Below are 13,915 nucleotides of genomic sequence, written 5' to 3'. Positions count from 1 at the left end.
CTGACCCTCTAACAGCTCCAGCAGTAACACCACGTAACAGCACTTTCCCTTTCAATGCCACTTTCCCCCCTCACAATACTGGCCTCTCAATAATTAGCACTCGGCATAATTTATTTATTAATCAGTGCCGAGCACTGATTATCATGTGCACTGAAGGTACATCAGGCAGGAGTCCTGCAGGAAAAATATGTTCTTATTTAGGTACACACTGTCTATTGATGCATGCTCACCTAATGAACAAAATGACCATTTATATAAATCTAGGGGTTTTTTATAATCAGTAAAGGAATATTGTTCTACTGTACTAACAATAGTTGAATGTGAAAAAGCTGAGGCAGAAAATGAGAATCTCTTTTTTTTGCTATTTTAGGGCAAAATATTTTGTTTCATAAATGATGAAAATTTTTTTGAAGTTTCATTTTGAAAAATCAAGCCTGAACTAAATTAAAAAAAATAAATTGAAAAGACGAAATGTTTCCAGTGCTACACAGAATAAATGAATAAAATCACAATGAAGTATTTTTTGTGAATCCATACTAAGAAAAATGTTTGGCTAGAAGAAATAAATATTTTGGACTGACGTAGAAGGAATGTACCTTCTGGTTTTTTTTTGATTTTGCAACAGAACCGAAAAAGGTAATTCATTTAATCAACCTCTGGTTTTACAGAAAGCATGAGCTCTGGTGTTCTCCGTATACCAACTCATAACTTTGCAGTTTTAATGTTCTTTTCCCACAGGTCATTTAGGATACAAATTAAAATTAAATACTAGTGTGGCAAAGATAGCTCTGGTCCCAAAGTGCAGATGTTTTCATGAGCACAAATTCTGGAGAAGGTTGGACTAATGGAGGAGTGGTGGCACCAGGAAATCTCCCCAGTCTCTGCCAGGAAGCAGTTAATGCAGGAACAAACCCAGTGCCAATGTGCATAAACAAGCCTGTACTTCTGTGATGAAGACATAGAAGCATGTGTCAAAATCTATATGCATATTTGAGGTGATTTCTTTGATTGGTCCTCAGAAAAAGCTAGGAGGGGCATGAAGCAAAGATAAATAACCAGTTAAAGACAAGTAATAATGTTGACAGGCATGGACAGTGGGGGAAAAAACAAGGCAAGTTTCTTAGGTGACTACTCTTTCACATTCATATGGCAAAAATAAAAAGTTGTTTACTGAAATGGAAAAAAAAGTCATATGTGTCTGTTAGACATCACGTGCAATACAACTAAATATTTATTTAAAGGCATAAAATGCCATGCTGTTTTGCCTAATTAGTGGCAGAAATACTTATTGAATAAACAAATTCTACAAATTTGATCATTATATACTTTAAAAAATCCATTGCTAAGAGGTACTTTATATGTCAGAGTGATCACATGTAGCCTAGCAACCAGGATGTTATTGAAATTCTACATAGAAGTGCATGACTCATTTTTAGATATGATGTAAGTGTAATGATGAATGTTTAACAAATGGCAGAATCAGTAAGATATGAGCTAGATTTTATAAATGTGCAAAGCTTAGTAATTTTTTTTCATAAATTTGCTGATAAGAAAGGATAAATATCTGTGGGGGTTTTTTCCATAAGAATGTTAAATAATATTTTCTGTGTTTTCAGGTTATTTCCCATATTCATCATTTGAAGATTTTTAAACATCAACTTCACTTATCTCAGGTGTAAGGATTTGTCCTGAAAACATACATCATATCACTCTTATCCTGCCCAAGACCCGAAGAAGAGTCTTCTCTGCTTCATGTACAGATTTGTGAGTACAAGTGTCATGCATCCAACTGACAGAAAACATCTCTCTAGGATATTTTATATGCCTTTCCTGACACCAGTGTCCTTATACTTCAGCTCTTTGGTGAGGCATTATCCATTTTCTAAGAACAGACTGTTCTGTAGTTAGTGCACAAAACGCGTACAATGTGCTGCTTCAAAGACCACATGACACTTGAAAAAAAAAAGTGGAAATAGAATTAATACCCAAAGTGATTTTTTTTTCCATTTAAGGGTTCTGAAGGGGTCCTGTTTCATGGTAGTACTGTTGCATTCATCACAAGCCTGGACTTCAGCTCTTTGGGATTCTTTCCTAAGCAGCAGTCTAAGTTAAAAAAAGTCAATGAAGTCTGCAAGTACACACGATGAAAATGCAAGATTCAAGGCCGAAAGGAAGGAGAATTGACTCACTCTAGAACGACAGTTCTCACATTCCTAGCACAGAAAACATATTTGCTTCTCATTATTCCATGTCTTAAACCTCAGTTTAACTGTAATCATTGCTCCTCTGTTCCGTGCTAATTTGCATGCAGCATCACTTAATACCAGCTTAGAGGAATTGTTTAGTAATTGGCTGTTAATTGACGTTGTGTATGCTAGCCCTATCTCATTTTCAAAGCTTTTTTCTTGAATTCCAATTATGAATCAGGAAGAGCTTTTGATTAGTTATCAATCAGATAGGAAAAATTTTCAGAAGTTTTTGAACATTGGAAATTCCTAAAAATAGTGCATGAAAGAGAAATTTGCCTTTGCAAACACTGTACAGAAGAAATAGACCTTAAAGTAATTGGAGGAAGAAGATGACTCTGTCAATATAAAACTTGTTTCTGGTTTAACATAAACTGAGAATGATGGACATCTAATCCAAACTAAGCTAAAGTTTCACTGACTGTCATAACTTGCACAGGCTCTATGGGATCATTGCTGTAATAGTCCAAAGCACAGCACACATTTCTCATGCAAAATCAGACTACAATAGTTATGGTCATATCAATAAGAGCTTTTTAACAGTTCAGAACTCTTATTTAGAGATGTTAAACCTAAGGCACAAATCCATAGTTTTAGTCTGTGCTGAAAGAAAAGCAGAGGTAAACAGTATCTCAGAGAAGCAGTGTGAATGAAAACCTCTCCTTTTTTTCTGCTAGAACTAGGTGCAGGGTGTGGTGTGCCCTTACTACTTTATCATAGAACCCATCCCTTGATCTGTTTGTAAGGTAATGAGTAAGCTAGGCTTGTGTAGTTCTTTTGAAATGAAAAAAATATTTTCTCAATGTAGTTTCTAATCTCAATTTAGGAAAAATAAAAAGACTGTAATCCTTCCTTCCTAGGATCCTGGCATATGCTAAATAGTCAAATAAATGATTGCTTAAGAGAAGAATCCTTAGGAAGGGTGCTTAAGAGGAGAAGAAACTAGTAATTTAGATTAGTTCTTCATAAGAAGCAGCCTATTTGTATTTTTTTCTTTAAATTATCCAGAAAAAGTTGTACAAACTTAAATTTGGCTAGTTGATACACAATTCCCCTCAAATCTGCAGGAAGATTTCAGAAAGTTAGCTGTGAACAGCTCTATTTTTTTGTGTTTTGGTGACTAAATATTGTTTCTGTTTTGGTTAATTATACAATAAAGAACAAAAGGAATGTTGCATGGGCATCAGCATGCTAAGTACTGTAAAGACATGGACAAAGTGCTTGTTCCTGCTTGACCATACTGTTTCTAAACAGGCAAAAAGGGAAATGAGATGAGGGAGATGAGAATTTGACCAAAATTACACAACTGACTAATAGCAAACAAAGGATTTCCTGCATTTAAGCCCGATAAGCAGGGAACGAAGCTGCTTTTTACACATACAGTTTACAGGGGAAACTAAATACTCAGGTTGTTTCACTTGCTAGAATGTGGATATTATGCTGGATTAGGAGAAACAGTTTTGATTTCTCTGTTTTGTGTCTTTTTTCAGTCTGGTTTGCTAAGGAAATGAAACTTGTGCAATCACCATGGGTGTGTATGGGTGGCTGCACACGTCCTGGTAGTGCCTTTTGAACCTGTTGGCAAACTGTTGCAAATTGGTACAGTAAAAGTAATGTACAGACAAAGTATTGGTCTCACAGATAACATAATTCCAAAGTCTTGGTCTCAAAGGTAATGTTATACAAATGGTGTGAAAATAGGGGTACAGTTGTAGGTGCCATCCTGATAGCAGGAAAATTCACGTGACAGAAATCATACTACTTTAGTTTTGATATAAACAGAACCATGCACTTTCTTCAGTTATGTTTTAGAGTCTTCCTCTGTATTCAAATCTTCATTAAATAAAAACCCAACAACAAAATGAAACCTCATAAAACAATGCAATATTATGAACTGAAGCTTAAAGGAAGAAATTCCCTAGAATAACTGCTCATGGAAGGATGGTATCAGATTTCCAGATTTTCCTTCAGAGAGTAGAACTGGTGGCAGCAGAGAGTTTCACTGCTGTACTTAAAGGAAGAAAGAGGAAACATGAAAATAGGGATGAAGCTATGTTCATGATGGAGAATATTTATGTTAGTGATCTCAGATGCCATAATGAGGCAAGAGCTAATAAAAAATATCAGCATAGACAAGGCCTCACTGGGGCTCGAGGAAGGCAATGATTGAAGTTCTAACATTAGACAATTCCATTTTAGCACGTGTCTTGTGCTGGAACTTGCTTCTTTACAATCACTGCTCCCTGTCCTGCTGGTGAGATCCCCTGCCAGGAGGGTGTGATGGAAACTGGAGGGCCAGTGCATATGTTTCACTTGAGTACTCCGGAGCAGGTCAGAAATTTTATTTCCCCTTTCAAAACAAGGGTTCCAGTAAAATTCAGTTCCACTTGCCTCTCTGTGAGCAGGCTTCAACCAAACAAAAGCACACAATTTCCATTGTGTCATACATGTTCATTCAGCATGAGAATAAAACACAGTGAGAGACCAATTACATGGGATGGGCTAGGGAACATTTTTATTCTTGTTGCTATAGTAATGAATACAGCTAGTTGTGCAATCACTGTGATTGCACATTTTAAGACGGTGGTACTTTCAAACAGTAGCAATACAATTGCAATGTGAAAAAGTGATGTAATCAAGGAAAGATGGAAGCATAAGGCAACAGAATACCTAAGACATGTTTATTGGATTTTGATGAAATATTTTAAAGAGGAAGTCTGGCTTAGTTAAGATACTTGCATCAGCTTCTTACATTAAAATCAGCATTTTGCCCTTCCACAGCTTTCTTTTTCTTAGCCATGAAACACAGAGTTGGCTAACAGTTCTGAGCACTAACAAGACACTTTAGGTGCTTGGCCATGGAACAGAATCCAGAACCTAAAGCTACTCAGATTGACCACAGACTGCATTCTGAGCTGGGAGCAAATGAACACAATTAATGGTCATTCTTTCTGATAGATTATATCCTAAAACATCATTTGAGGTGCAGAAGAGGTCATCATTGGAAGGAGACATTTCCTTTAATATGAGGTTATAGAATTTTCTCTGAAGACAGATTCCCTTCAAAGGGCAAGGAACTTAACAGTCTGGTTTTGTAATGTATTTAAATTCAAGGGTTCAGATACTGGGAGCCCTAATAGAGATGCTCTCACTCATAGAGAATGCTCTGACACTCATGATAGCATTCTATGGGATGCCTAAGTTCAATTATTTTCTCTCTCTGTAAAAATTCAAATCTTATCCTAATGTCTTAAATACTAGGCTATAGGGTAGGATGCTCTCACTCTCCTATTCAATAACTAAAACCCTTTGTCTGCACACAACAAAAATGAAAATGGGGAGTGCACACAACAAACATGAACACTACCAACTACCAGAACACTTCCTTGGAAGAGGAGATTTGAGCAACATATCCAGAGGAACAAATAGGCAATGGATTTTGATTGCTGGGGGCTTACCAGCCTGACCAGAAACAGAGCTTAGATGCCACCAGATTGAGGAAGCAGCTATGTCAGAATATTAAGAATTTTAACTTGGGTCTAAAGATTTTGAAAGACAAAATACTCTATGGAATAAGGTATCAATCCTGATGAACAGTTGTTATTTAATAAAATGGCCATGTTGGTAGTTCCTTAATTACCCCAGGTTCTGTGTGACTAACTATACTAAAATTGTCAGAATATCAGAACTTACCACCATATGGCCATGGACAATAAAATAAATTAACAAAGATCTAGCTAAGTTAAACAGCTTCAAGTTAGAAGATTCCTTTAAACAATTTTTCAAACTATGAAAAATATCGAAAGAATAAAGCTTACAAAAAAGCATAGTGTTTGATCACTCAAAAGGTCGCTCAAGGACTTTGTATACTGGGAATGTTTTGCTGTTTTTCAAATATATTACATAAACCAACTGTAAAGAGCTTTCAGTTATTGCTTTTTAAAATAATTTGTCTTGTGAGAGCCAGAGACAGGATATAAAGAAATAAAAAAAGGAAAAGGAGGTATTTGCACAAAAGGTAAACAAAAAATTTTAAAATACTCAAAACAATGTGTTCCTATCTATACATAAATGGCACAAAAATTAGAAAGAAAAGGCTCATGATTGAGATAGGCTTATTAAACAGCTGGAGTGACTTCCTGAATTTCCTCTTATCCCTGATGTTTCCACTGAGATTAGAGTTCAAGGAACGGGAAAATAAGGTAAATGAAGAAAGTAGTTGAGGCCTACAAACAATGCCTGCAAAGGTGTCTGCAAAGTAATTCATACTTTGTATGTATGTATGTAAGTATGTAAGTAAATACAGGCAATTAAAATAAAGGCAAATAAAAGCAAATACAGGCAAATAATACACAAAAACAAAAGAAAAAAATTCAAATAACTCTCCAGTTTTGTATGGTATACCTCAGCATGTTCTGCAATCTACACAGCTCCAAAGGAACAACTTCCTATGGAAGCATGTCAAATATTAAAATTATGTCTGCTTCTCTGAACATCACCACAATGATTAGTACAGCAAAATCTTGGAATTTTGTATGAAAATTAGATGGTCTAGCACACCTACCCAGTTGCCTGTCTTCTAGTGGTGATGAACAATGTTGTAAAGTCAGTGTGGCATGTGCATGCTTCCCACTGGGTGCCTGAGGAATCATCAAACTAGGTTAAAGAGGTATAAGGTTGTGAAACCCAAACAGCAATTACCCCTACAGTGTGCTACTATCTATTTTTTGCCACTTATCCTGCACAAAAAGCCAAGGGGTCTACAGACCTATTCTGATTAAAAGTTTGAATTCTTTTTCATTGTCACAACCACAGACTGAGACAAAAGAACTTAACTTTCTTATCTGAATACAAATACTTTGCACCATTTAAAATAGTGATTTGAATATTGACAGAATCTGACCCATTCATCTAAGCAGAATTTCTTTCTTGCCATTGTTCTACTAGGGAACTAGAAATTAATTTTTTTGTCTACAGTCTTAAATAGTATTCTGTAATTGATGCTGAGAATAATAATGTGTGGCATGCTCTTAAAGGCAGCATAAACCAATCTGCATTATGAACACTAGTTCAGTTACTCTGACTCATTAGTCACACAGTTTACTGGCAATGTTTTTCCCTCCTCTTTGTTTTCTGAACTTCTGAAGATAATACTAAGTTTAAATACAAATTTTATAATGTGTTTGTACTTGGCAAAAATGTAGCACACTTTTTTTAACCTGTGAGTCATCCTGAGCAAACATTAGCAGATCTTCCTTTCAAAATTCCAAAGAAGTGATAAAATAGGACAGGTAGATAGGTAGAGAACACACACAAATGATCACTCTTCAGACAGAAGAAGAAACTCTAACTTTCACTGCTGTATTGTTTTCAAGTTGTCATAAGACTTCACTATTCATGTTTATACCACAGGATTTAAAAAGCTTTCAGAAGTTTGTCCTGGTTTCAGGTGGGATAGAGAAAGGTACTATCACCTTTTTCACTGATGATTGAAGGAGAAAAATAAAAAGCTGCAAATGAACAATTTTGAAAGACAATTGAGGCTACAAAAAGCTTCAGATACTTTGCATAACCCTCTTGTAGACTGACAAGCAGAAATATAAGCACAGAAAGTTTCTGGCATGTCTTGACAATTGTGCATTGTTTTCCAAGGTAGATATTCAGAGACACCTGTAATTAGAGACTAAGTTCCTGAACCTAACAATGCTTGGGCTAGGGCTTTACAAGGACCCCTTAATAAGGAGCTCTTAATAAATAGGGATGTATCTTAAACAAGATTAATTTTCAGCATATGAATTTTCAGCTCCCTGTTTGGCATTTTGCAATAAGAATGCATTTAGATGTGAATACACTGAATTTGCAGAATTGCTGTCTAAATACCTTCAAATAATTCAATTATTTATATGCTACTGAACACTGATAGTGGTGTATATTCACCATTACAGTTTGTTCAGTGCTGCTACGTCTACTCTCCCTGATTAAAACTGAAGCCAGCAATGGATAGGGCATCTAATCCAGTAAAGTGGCAGTAATACTTAACAATATTGCTATTCTGAGCAGTCCTTTAAAACAGGAAACAATACACATTGCTTTAAAGTTGAAAAGGTAAGGAGTTATAAGACGGGGAAAAGGAAAGGATCTGAGGAGTTCAGAAAAATTTGCATCATTTTAGGTCTAAGTAATTGACATTGCCCTCTATTCATGTCACATCTGGCCACCATGGACCACCAATATCCATTTTTGGAGAGAAAAATTATTTAAAATTGTCTTTATTGCGTTAGTTTTCCTGATCCTGTTCCCAACAGCATTTATTTCAAATCATCTATTAAAGCTACGGAACTGGTTTTACATTCCCTTCCTCTAAGTTTGATGGTGTTGACAAAAGAGTGTTAAGTATTTTCCTGTGAAGGGTCTGAGAACAGTTTTGCTCCCCCACCTCTTCAAGGTATTTGCACCCTAACTGTAAGACCTATAGAGACTGACCAGTGTATTGCCCTATCCTGATGATATTCTTCAGGGACCACACAGAAGTTCAATAAAGTACTGTGAATGGTAACAAGTTTTGTAAACAGGTTTGAAAAAATCCTCAGGATTTTTTCTAAAAAGCTCCAAATATATTATGAAGTATCAGCTCTCTTCAACTTAAAAAGGCATCAATTAAATTACTCAGTCTATCACTCTTCCTTCTGGGTCGGTGGAAAAAAGAGCCTCCAGGTCTAGCCATAAGTATAGAAAGTTGCTGAGAACATGAGAACACATGAGGGAAAACCGGAGTCTTGAAGAGCTTAATCTTTCTCTTCATGCACACACAGGGCTGTTAAATTTACTGTTTGCAGCTCACACCAAGACTACTTTTTCCTTTTAAATAAGGAAACTCACTGTTAGTTCTTGTAGCAATAACAGCAGAAGAGAGCCAGCCCTTGGCAGCCACTGTTACCTGTAACCACATTCTTAGCTCAGTTCTGCTTCCTTCTGATCCTGCAGAACCACGGGCTCGCTGAATTGCTGCAATCGGTTTGAGGGAAGATGCTCTTCCTTCCCCATTATCTCTCTTTCTTCAATGAGCATACTAGAGAAACAGAGAGAGGAGCAAGCAAAACCTGGTGAGAAGAGCAAAGAACTTTTCCTTTAAAGTGATGGAACAGGAGAGTCCCTCAGTAGAGAAGAATGGGGCTTGTCTACGTGGCATATCATGTCCAATTACATTTTCAGCATTCAATTCGGTGCTTAGTTCAAATCAGCACAACCTTGCATTCCAAGGTGAACTCCCCTTGGAAAAGATTCCTGCCCTGCAGATGAAGTCAGAAAGGGCAGAGAAACACCACTTACCACACCCACGTCCTGTGAAACCCCTATGACTACTCCTTACTTCTTCTCACCTCACAGTCAGCAGGAGCTGTCACTCCTACTTGTTCACACAACCCCTGAGTTTGTCACTGCAAGTAATGAGGGCAAAATTATTATCACTGACCTTGAGCACTGCAGCAGCAAAATCAAATTTTGTCCACTCACTTTGGATATTTTGAAGGAGCTCCACCAGAAACAAAGCACATGGAAACCATGTCTACATTTCTTTCCAACTTGAAGGACCAGTGTAATTTTAGGAAAAAATTAGGTAAACATTATATTAAAAAAACCAAACCCCAACACTTCTGAGAGCCCAACTTTCATCCTGTTATGCTTTCAAAGGGACTGTTATATCCACAACAATTTAACTGTGAAACCAATTGAAAAATGTTTAAACAATACACTTAGTGTATTTCTAGAGCATGATGTCTGGTCTCTCGCTGCTGACCAAGAAATATCCTGTAAAGGAAGTAGCTAATCACTGTCTCCTTGGAAAATGTTTACAAAGGGGGTTTGGGGTGATATTATCTACATCCTGTTTAAGTAGCTATTTTGTTCTCTTAAATCAGATGGTGAACCAAAAAGAAGCATTCTTAGTAGTATTGTTATGCTTTTCCTTTCTGTATCTTGAGTTTCTAGACAGTTATTTCAAGGGTACCAGCTGTTTTTCACCTTATCTATCCATATTTTATACACATCTGTTTTAAGAAATAAGGTGTTTGGTGCTATTCTTATCAAAATCAGTAGGTAAACTGGATATACATGTAAGCAACCAAATAAAATCTGACCAAATATGTTTATTCTGAAAGATCATAAAGGAAAGAAAGCTACTTTGCTATGGGCTACAGGAGAGAAATAGAAGTTATGATGACAATGCTGTTGGACTCAGTTATAGTAAATAAAAACTTCTGTCTTTTGCTGATGCCAGAATTAAATGTGATTTTATTGATACAGAATACAGATTTCCGTTTGCAATATCAAGACCTTTCACTGCATATTGCCCCAGTCTGAGCTGCTTCTGAAATTCAAGGTAGGCAGATGATCCTATAGGCAGATGATCAATGTTTACTGTAATTCAGCATTCTCCTAAATAGAAAAATATCAAAATCTTGAATCAATAGCAAGGCTGGGGAATTGAGCCCAACAGCCACATAAATCAGTGTGAATCTACTCGGAAGAATGCCACCAGTTAGTAGCATTTCCTAACCCACCAGACCTCTTCATATTTTTATCTATTATCAAGATACATCTTATTTGCTTTTTCTAAATTTTGCTAGAAGAATTCATTTTAATCCACTTTTGTTTAAAATTTTCTTGATTAAAAGCAACAACAAAATCTCAGTTTCAATTATACGTGGCTGATAGTGCAAGACTGTTGCCAATCAGTGGCTTGCACATTACCTGTACATGCACCTGATGATAAACTTAGGCATAGTTCTTAAAGTAGATTTTAGACTCCCTGCTGACTTTTAAGTCTGTGAGGGAGCCCAGAGTGCACACAGAAGGAACATCTAAGTTATTAAAAATTAGAAATATCTAAATTTTACTGTGCTAGCTCACTTCATATTGTAAGATTTATCCAAAAAGAAGAAAAAGGGAAGAGGAATTTGGCCATTTTGGGGATATTTGCCTCTGCCCAGAATCCCAATCAGAGACTGATGACACTGGAGTAGTATATGCACTACCTGATGCATTTATTCCTTTATCAGTCTCAAAATTCCTGGACTGAATGAGAAAGCTCTAATTTGGGTTGCACAACCATATGCTCATGTGCATTCCTGGAATATATGAACACTTTCACAAGCACATATGCAATTCTTTTCAGAGTATATTACCAAGCAATTGGATAAATATTTATGAACACAGCTGCATATATAAAAAAAAGATTTTATCACTCATTGTTGTGAAGGACAGTGAGAGGGTTTTTTTCTATTTAAAAAAGGGGAGCAGATGCACAAGGAAAGGGCCGCAGAAGTTGTACTACTCAAAATGACACTATGAGGACTTTTTTTTTTACAAAAACTAATCAGCATTACTTAGTCCTTTGCATGATTGAAGAACGTGGTTTTTATTTAATTTTCACTACTGACTGCTCAGATTTCTGCAATTCCTGCAGGTAAAAGAATGACCAGTCAGCACCTGAAGAATACAGCAAATAAATGTGTAGAAAGCTCTTTTTGGCATTGTCACTTAAAGAGCAAGAACACTCTAGAGCCCATAGAAGATGCACAAGAAGTTTCTACTTATTTCAGTCATGAGACAATATTTTTACTTCTCTAATCCTCATTCCCTAGTGACAACAAGCCATCTAACTTCTGTAATCAAAGCAGTTGAAAATGGCAACTCCCACCAGTATGCCTCTTTGTTTGCCCCCACTACACATCCATACTATTATTTAAATGGAAGCAGAGATGCTGTGAAAGAAATGATACCTTGTTTTATAGTTAAAGGTAATATTGACACCCATACACATGAGATATAAATTTTGAATTTCACAAGGGGCCTCTCTACATGGTTATACTGTCATAACTGCAATGGCTTAAAAACACAGTCAAGACAAAGTTTTTAGGGATAGATAATGCCTTTTATTAGAACCCATAATATAGGCAAAACCACACAGATTTCCAGATGTTGTTGGTTTTTAAGTTCAGGAAATTTTAGATTTCAACATGACCTCCTGTAATACTACTGCATTCAGTCTGGGAGGTCTGGATAGACCAGACCAACTAGATACACACCCAGTAAAAAGCATTTTGAATGGTCAGGCTCAGGGAGCAGGTGTTTTACTGTAGCTGGAGACCAGCAGTGAGCAGTGCTGGGAGAGCTGGTGCAGTGCTCTCTCCTCTAGTTGATGCAGGCAGCATTAAATTGGGATGACAGGTCAGTACACCTGGGGCCAGGGCTGCCATCCTGAGAGACCCAGGCAGGCTGAAGGAATGGACCGACCATGGACAAATGCACAGTCCTGCACCTAGGAAGGAAGAGACTGCACCAATGTAGGCTGGGTCCTGGCAAGTGGGGAAGCAGCACTGCTGGGAAGGAGGTGGAGGCTTTGCCAGGCAGGGGCAGCACATGAGCCAGCAGTGTGCCCTGACAGCAGAGAGGGCCAGCAGCAGCCCGGGCTGTACTCACAGAGCCAGCAGAGAGGGAGAAGTGATTCACCACCACTAGATGGATCCAGTTCTGGGCATCCCAGCACAAGGAGGACATCGACAAACTGGATTGCCTTCACCAGAGGGCCACATAGCACTTGTCCTGAGAGGACATGCTAAAGGAACTGGCCTTTTCAGCTTGAAGAAGAGATGGCTACAGGGGAGATGCAAGAGCCGACTGACTACTTCTGAGAATGCTCCCTCAATAAGGTTTTCACAGCAGTGCTTAGCAGGAGTATGAGAGACAACAAATAAATCAAAACAAACTTAGTAATTAGATGTGGAGATTATTTAATTTTCCAGATTTTTTTTAACCATGAGGTCAGTTAAATGTTCTAACAGGCTGATCAGAGAAGCTGTGCAGTCTTCAGACTTGGAGGCTTTCAAGATCTAGCTAAATAAAGCCTTGAGCAACCAACAGCTGGTCATGCTTTGAGCAGAAGGCTAGACCTGAGGTCCCTTCCTAAGTCAGACGTTGTGTGATTCTGAGACTCTCTACAGAAATTCTTGTTAAATCTACTCAAAATTTTGTAGCTTTTTAATTGTGCCAGTTGGTCTGATAAAAGTTATTGCCTTTACCCACAAGCTATGTCTTGCCTATAGTTTCCAAGACTAAGACTCACAGATATTCCATAAAGTGGCAGCATGTTTACACCCACACGGGTCATTACCAGGACTGGACTCATTCAATCCACCCCACAGACCTTTGGCATTTGAAGTGAACAAAGTTATTCACAGTAGCTGTAACCACCAGCCTGAGTGTTCACTGAGAATGCTGGGGAATCCATGGCTGGCAAATAACTCAAAAAGTGCTCTGGCAAAATTAGAAACCAGCAAGTCCAAGTATTCCATGCTCTACTCTAGATTCTGGCAGTTTTTCTAAGCTTTTTCTTTTCTGCTTTCATGAATTCTGTTTGTGTCTCTCACCTTGTTCAACTAAAGGCTGACTGCTGGATGTTAATGTTTAACTGAAGCAACCTTTACAGAAGAAATGTCAGTATAGAATAGCGAGAGAATTACCCAAGGTCTGATAACCTCAGTGGGGTTATCAGACCAAAATCTGCACTTACCCTGCAACTTTCCAAAAATGGAAATATTTGATAAATTGGTGAATGTACCCAAAGCCTAGATCATGGTGATCAAAAGGGATAACCCAGGCTTGGAACAAAC

Source organism: Melospiza melodia, chromosome 6, assembly GCF_035770615.1.
Source record: "Melospiza melodia melodia isolate bMelMel2 chromosome 6, bMelMel2.pri, whole genome shotgun sequence".
Classification (NCBI taxonomy): domain Eukaryota; kingdom Metazoa; phylum Chordata; class Aves; order Passeriformes; family Passerellidae; genus Melospiza; species Melospiza melodia.
Note: the sequence above shows the minus strand (reverse complement) of the source record.